Source organism: Callospermophilus lateralis, chromosome 2, assembly GCF_048772815.1.
Source record: "Callospermophilus lateralis isolate mCalLat2 chromosome 2, mCalLat2.hap1, whole genome shotgun sequence".
Classification (NCBI taxonomy): domain Eukaryota; kingdom Metazoa; phylum Chordata; class Mammalia; order Rodentia; family Sciuridae; genus Callospermophilus; species Callospermophilus lateralis.
This window is the reverse complement of record NC_135306.1, coordinates 114,164,120-114,171,642: the sequence shown is the minus strand read 5'-3', so window position 1 is coordinate 114,171,642 and position 7,523 is coordinate 114,164,120.

Genomic DNA, 7,523 nt, shown 5'->3' with positions numbered 1-7,523 from the left:
GGAAGGGAGTTCCAGCAATATTGTCCTAGGGGACTATGGAAGGAGAAGGGGACTAGAGCTGAGAGACAATGTAAGACCAGCCAGAAAGCCCCAAAGGTGTCAGGGAATGGAGTATGGAAGTTTTCTACAGGGTTCTCTGAAGCATCCTCAAAACATCCTATACTACAAGAGTTAATCTCTGGCTTCCTACCAAAGGACACTGGATCAAGGGTTAATTATAAAGTTTTTGCAAAAAAATTTTTAAAAAAATTTTGGTAGTTGTAGATGGACAGAATGCCTTTATTTTGTTTATTTTTATGTGGTGCTAAGGATCGAACCCAATGCCTCATGCCACTGAGTACTCTGCCACTGAGCTACAGCCTCAGCCCTGAAAAAGTTTTTTTAAAGTCCTTTGCCTTCTTCTCCCATAAACTCTTCTCCCCCAGATCTAGGGGAACCAAATTGGGGGTAAGAAGAGGGAATGGAGGAAAGTGGGAGAGGGCTTATGACTCCTTCCTTACTGCTCTTGCCTCAACTTCAGGGTAAGGCCTAGACTAGAGACCGGAAACTCTAAAACAAATGGGTGAGAGTGAACTTTGGATGTACCCTGGTCTAAACTAATACACAAAAATAATCATTTTCATACTCATACATGAAGATAAAGCTATGAGACCTTCTTGAGATGCTGTCAAAGGAAATAGAAGGTAAATCCAAAAGATCATCTTGAAGGCAGCAGTGATGCATCATATTCTATCAAGTCCAGGCCATTCAATTAAATGATTAAAGAAAAATATATCTAAAGTAGGAAAGGAATCTGACGATATTCCATAATTTTTATATCCAGCATGATCCCCAAACCCTTCAATAATAACCCTTTCAGTCAGGTTGACTAATATAAACACATCCATTCTCCAGAGGCCCATAATCTTGTGGACATCTACATTATGCCCCAATCATTCATGCATAATGTCCTATGCAGGTCAGGACAACCCTTAAAATTCTTGCCCCATGATGAATTTCCCTGTGAGGATTGTACCTGGAGCTCTACTTTACACTGAATCATTGTTATTTCTGTTCTTTCCTTTAACCCTACAAAAACAAAAACAACTTGGTAAGTATTTTACTGTTTGATAGACCAGAAAAACAGTTTTAGCCAGTATTTAAACTAAGCTGTCTCAGATTCTGATGTCACTATACTTGCCATAGAACCACATCTTAAAACAAACATGGATCCTGTAGTTTTATAAAGGAAAGCTATAAAACTGCTTAGTTCATGAATGAGTTCTGTCTGTTCCTTAAGTAGAGTCAACATGACTTCATAGCTGGGTAGAATGGCTCATACCTGTACTGCCAGCTACTCAGGAGGCTGACACAGGAGGATAACTTGAAACCAGAAGTTCAGGGCCAGCTTGGGCAGCATAGCAAGACCCTGTCTCAAGATGATGGAACAAGAAGGACATCATTACCCTAGGTACATGTATGACTGCACATATGGTGCGACACTACATCATGTACAACCAGAGAAATGAAAAGTTGTGCTGCAACTGTGTACAATGAATCAAAATGCATTCTGCTGTCATATATACCTAATTAAAATAAATTAAATAAAAAACACATAAATAAAACAAGAAGATGACTTAAGACTGTACTACTTTCAGGTCATCACTGGGATTCTCTTTGTTAAAAATCTAAATACTAATCTAGAAAGATTACGTTCAGCAAGCAGTGGTACTTCCAGCTCACCATCAGGACTAGATAGAAAAACTGGCCATTCTGGGGCTGGGGATATGGCTCAAGCGGTAGCGCGTTCGCCTGGCATGCGTGCGGGTCCAGGTTCGATCCTCAGCACCACATACAAAGATGTTGTGTCCGCTGAAAACTAAAAAAATAAATACTAAAAAATTCTCTCTCTCTCACTCACTCTCACTCTCTCTTTAAAAAAAGAAAAGAAGAAAAACTGGCCATTCATGAATGCTATTAATACCAGGACCAACATATTTAATTTTCAAAGCTCACTTCAGGCAGCTTCTGGGTACTTTTGTGTCCACTTATCAATTCCAAGTAACCTAAAATCTTTAGACTGCTTCTATCTCCTAATGGTATTCAGAGTAATTTACTCTTCATTATTCATCATCACAACTTCTTGTCCTGCTGGTATAACAGGGGCAATCCAGGTTTACTTGTTTTATTTTGAAGAAGGAAGAGACCAGGTTTTGCCATGCGGGACCTGGAGTTCTTAAACAGATTCTATTGGCCTAACGGTCAACAGAGAGAGCTTAAGTGTTGTCATGACCAGCTGACAACCTAATAGGCAATGCAGCAATCAAGTGTGCTCAAAAAAGACATAGACATGCCCTTAAAATATCTCTTAAGCCAGCTCTACTCTCTCTTGTAGATTCCTATGTCACTTGATTGTTCAACTATTTAAAAAAGAATGCAGGATGGGAGGTGAAGGGGCAGAGAATGTAGAGAATTACTTTCTAGGCTCAGGAAAAAGTAATATCATGACTGAATAGTTTAGACTTTGAACCTAAGGAACTGTACACTTATGACAATTATAAAGTTTAATTATATACAAAATGATACATTTTTCTGTTTTCATCAAAGTCAAGTTTAACATGAAGAATGTGCAGAAGATAAAATACATCAAGTCAAAAACTATAAAACTTGAAGAGGCCAGGCATGGTGGCCCACTTCTGTAATTCTAACTACTCTGAAGGCAGAGGTAAGAGGACCACAAGTTCAAGGCCAGTCTCAGCAATGCAGTGAGACTCCTTCACAAAACGGAAAATACAAAGGGCTGGGGATGTAGCTCAGTGGTAAAATGCCACTGGGATCAATTCCCAGTACCCGCCCCCAATATATTTTCACTTTTTATTTTAAGACAGGGTCTCTAAGTTGCTGAGGCTGTCCTCAAACTTGGCATCCTCCTGCCTCAGCCTCCCAAGTTTCTAGGATTATAGGTATGTATCACCACACCTGATTTGTAGACCTTTTATAAAACCACAGAATTCAGTGAGGGTGACAAGACAAAAGTCACTTTCTTAGTGGGCAAAAAAGTTCTATGAAGGAGTGGTTCTCAATTGTGTATCAGAATCACCAGTGACTTTAAAAAAAAACAAAAACAAAACTTAATAGCATAGCAATTGGACACAGTGGCACACGCCTATAATCCCAGGGGCTCAGGAAGCTAAAACAGGAGGATGCCAGCCTCAGCAATGGTGAGGTGCTAAGCAACTCGGTGAGACCCTGTCTCTAAATAAAATACAAAGTAGGGCTGGGGATGTGGCTCAGTGTTCAATCAGGTACCAAAAAATAAACAAACATACAAATAACTTAACAGTGTTAAGGGCCCAGTCCAAATCTAAGACATATCCAAATCTGTAGGGTTGAGACCTTGGCAGCTGTGTTTTTAAAGTGACACAGCTGATTCTACATTGGCAGCCAAGATTAAAAACAAGTGCTGAAGAGTTTTGGATTAAAAAAGCAGGATTGTATTCAAGAGAAAAATAAGCAAAAGCAATATGTGGTTATTTGAAAAGATTAATAAACCCCTAAAAATACTAACCAAAAAGAAAAGCAAGAAGATATAAATCACCCAGTATCAGCAATGAAAGAGAAACATCACAAAAACCCTAGTCATTGGGCTGGGGTTGTGGCTCAGCAGTAGAGCACTCACCCAGCACGTGTGAGGTACTGGGTTTGATCCTCAGCACCACATAAAAATGAAATAAAGATATTGTGTGTCCACCAACAACTAAAAACCAAAATATTTTAAAAAACCCCTAGTTCTTAAAACACACATAAAAACACATATGCACACACCACTCCATGCTATTATAAACTTTGTTAATTTTAATTTTGGATGAAATGAATGAATTTCTAAAAAATTTTCCAAAACAGATTCAAGAGGAATTTTAAAAAATCAAAAACCCAATATATGTGTGTGTATATAAATATCAAAGAAACTGAATCCATAATTTTGCATTCCCACAAAACACACAATGACAATTTTTGTAGGCTGAGCTGGCTTCAGCCTATAATAATAATAATAAATGCTCCCAGACACTGAAGAAAGAACCCCTATTTTATCCAAACTCACCCAACTCATTCAGTAAGGCCAAAATAATCTTGATACCAAAACCATGACAAGAACATTATGAGAATAAAATGAAAGGCCACTCTTTCTCAAGAATATATAGAAGTCCTAAGCAAAATTCTACCTACATATAAAAACAATCATGATCAAATCCAGATTATTCTGACAATGCATGGTTGATTTAAATTTGAAATCAATAAATATAATTCAAATAGTAACAAAATATTGGAAAATCAATTCTATCTATATGTACATAAAGCATTTGATAAAATTTAAGACTTTTTTTCAACTTTTTAAAAAACTTAAGATTAAAAAAACACTCTCAGCAAACTAGGAATAGATGGATCTTTCTTTATCTAGCAAGTGGAATTTACAGCAATCCTACTTAATGTTGTTCAGGGCAAAGATCATCACCATTTCTATTCAGCATTGTACCAAAGTGTGATCAGGCAAGAAAAATAAATAAAGAGTTGTAAGAATTCAAAATAAATATCACCATTCACAGATAACACAGTTGTGTATAAAAGAAATATTTAAAAATCTACAGATAAATTATTAGAGTAACTTAATTTATCAAGATCATTGGATGAGCCAAAATAAGCATTTATTTCTCAAAAAAAAAAAAAAAAAAAGATCATTGGATGCAGAGATGATACAGTAACATCAATTTGTTTCTAGATACCAGCAAGAAATAATAAAGAACACAATTTTGGGGCTGGGGATGTGGCTCAGTGGTGGAGCACTTGCCTAGAATGTGTGAGGCACAGGGTTCATTCGATCCTCAACACTGCTTATAAATAAATAAAATAAAGAATGCAATTTTTGCCTGTAATTCTAGCTGCTTGGCAGGAGAATTTCAAGTTCAAGGCCAGGCTCAGCAATTCAGTGAGACCCTAAGCAACTTAGCAAGATCCAATTTCAAAATAAAAAGGGTTGGGGATGTAGCTCAGTGGCAAAGAACCCCTGGATTCAGTCCCCTGGACCAAAAAAAAAAAAAAAAAAAAAAAAAAGTAATTTAAAAATTTGAAGCACTAGACCACCAGAGAAAGAAATGTTTTTGTTGTTTTTGAGTTCCAGGAATTGAATTCAGGGGCACTCAACCACTAAGCCACAGCTACAGCTCTATTTTTTGTATTTTATTTAGACACAGGGTCTCATTTGGTTGCTTAGTGCCCTGCTTTTGCTGAGGATGGCTTTCAATTTACTACCCTCCTGCCTCAGCCAACCCAGCCTCTGGAATTACAGGATACATCACCATGCCCAGCAAGAATTTAATTTTTAAAATGACATTTACAAAAGCTTGAAAATCATCAAAAGCCTAAGAATAAGTCTGTTGGAAGATGTGGAAGCCCTTTATGTAGAAGTTAAGAAAACCTAGCCAGGCATAGCAGCATACACCTAAAACTCTAGTGACTTGGGAGACTGAGCAAGAAGGATCACAAGTTCGAGGTTAGCCTAGACAATTTAGTGACCTCAGTGGTACAGCACACCTGGGTTCAAATCTCCAATCCCCAGTATCACTCACACACACACACACACACACACACACACACACAAATATATCAGCAGATATAATGTGGGGAGAATCTCAATTCTCCCCACATTATCTAATCATCATAAACCTTATCAAAATCTCTAGATATTTGAGTGTGCTGTTGTGAAACCAATCCTAAAATTTATATGGAAATGTAAAGGACCAACATTAGTCAAGACAATCTTGAAAAAGTAAAAAACTGGAGAATTTATGATATTGGAAATCAAAACTTATTGTATTGGTACAGTAGACAAATTGGCTAATGGAATAGATAAAAGAACTCAAAAAAAAAAAAAAGAACAAAGACTTTAGACTTATGATAAAGATGGCACTGTAGAGCACAGGGAAAAGGAAAGTATTTTCATGTGGAGTCAATCAATTAAATGTGAAAAGCAAAAAGTGTAATTTCAAAATGAAAACCCAGAATATCTTCATGACCTTGAGCAATAATTTCTTCAACATGACAAGATAAACACTAATCATGAAGCAAAAGACAAGTGGCTGGAGTTGTGGCTCAGTGGTAGAGTGCTTGCCTAGCATGCATGTTCGATCCTGAGCACCACATAAAAAAACAAAACCTAAATAAACAAAATAAAGATATTGTGTCCATCTACAACTAAGAATATTTTTTAAAAAAGACTAAAGTGGGCTACATTAATATCAAAATTATTTTAATCAAAAGACAACCAGAAGAATGCATGCAGCTAGGCATGGTGGCATGCACCTGCAATCCCAGTGTCTAAGGAGGCTGAGACAGGAAAATCTCAAGTTCAAAGTCTCAGCAGCTGAAAGATGCTAAGCAAGTCAGTGAGAGCCTGTCTCTAAATAAAATATGAAATAGGACTGGGAATGTGGCTCAGTGGCTGCGTGCCCCTGAGTTAAAATAAAAAAGAAAAAGAATACTATAAAAAAAAAAAAAAGACAACAAGAGGCAAAAAAAAAAAAAAAAAAAAAAAAAAAAAACCCACTAGGTACTTCACAAGATAATGACCAATGGACAATAATAAATAAATGCACAAGATCATTGGTATGTAGAAAAGTTCAAAATAAACCCACGAGACATCACAGAACATCAGAATTGCTAAACTTAAAAATTCTGACAAAATGTTGACAAGGATATGGAACAACTGAAAATCATGAACTGCTGGTGGGAACTTAATTTGGTATACTCACTTTGAAAAACTGGCAGTACCTAATAAAGATATATCTGTATCCAGATATTCCTATGAACAAGTAATTCCACTCTTAATTTTGTACCAACAGAAATACATTTTTATGTGCATCAAAAGATATATATGAATGGTTTTTGGTAGCATCATGCATAATAACCAAAATCTGGTAATAACACAAATGACAATTTGTACAATTTTGAGATGTACTCATATAATGAAATACAATATATTGAACAATGAAAATTAATCAACTATAGCTTCATGAATTCTGGTTCAATTAATTCCCCCTTCTATCCCTGCTACATTCACAATTCTCCATATAATTCCTTTTGCTTTTTATGGTACAGAAATTCAAACCCGGGGTACTCTACCTCTGAGCTGTATCCCCAATCCTTTTTTTTTTTTTAAATTTTAATACTGGGTCTAAGTTGCTGAGGTTGGCCTAGAACTTGTGATCCTCCTGCTTCAGCACCCCTCCCCACCCACCCCCAAGTCACTGGGATTACAAGTCTGCACTTACATGCCTGGCTTTACATCCAATTTCTGCCTCTTGTTCACTTATTGTTTTGCTGAAAATTCTTGCATGCTCTTTTGGGGTTACCACATATCTAAACCAAAATAGCTATTATGTATCTACCTGAACTTCTTTCCTGAAGTGAGCAAGTTAAAAATTTGTTTAAATGCTTCCCACTTCTTGAAGATAGCAAAAGCAAACAAGAGGATTGTAATCTCAGTTAAC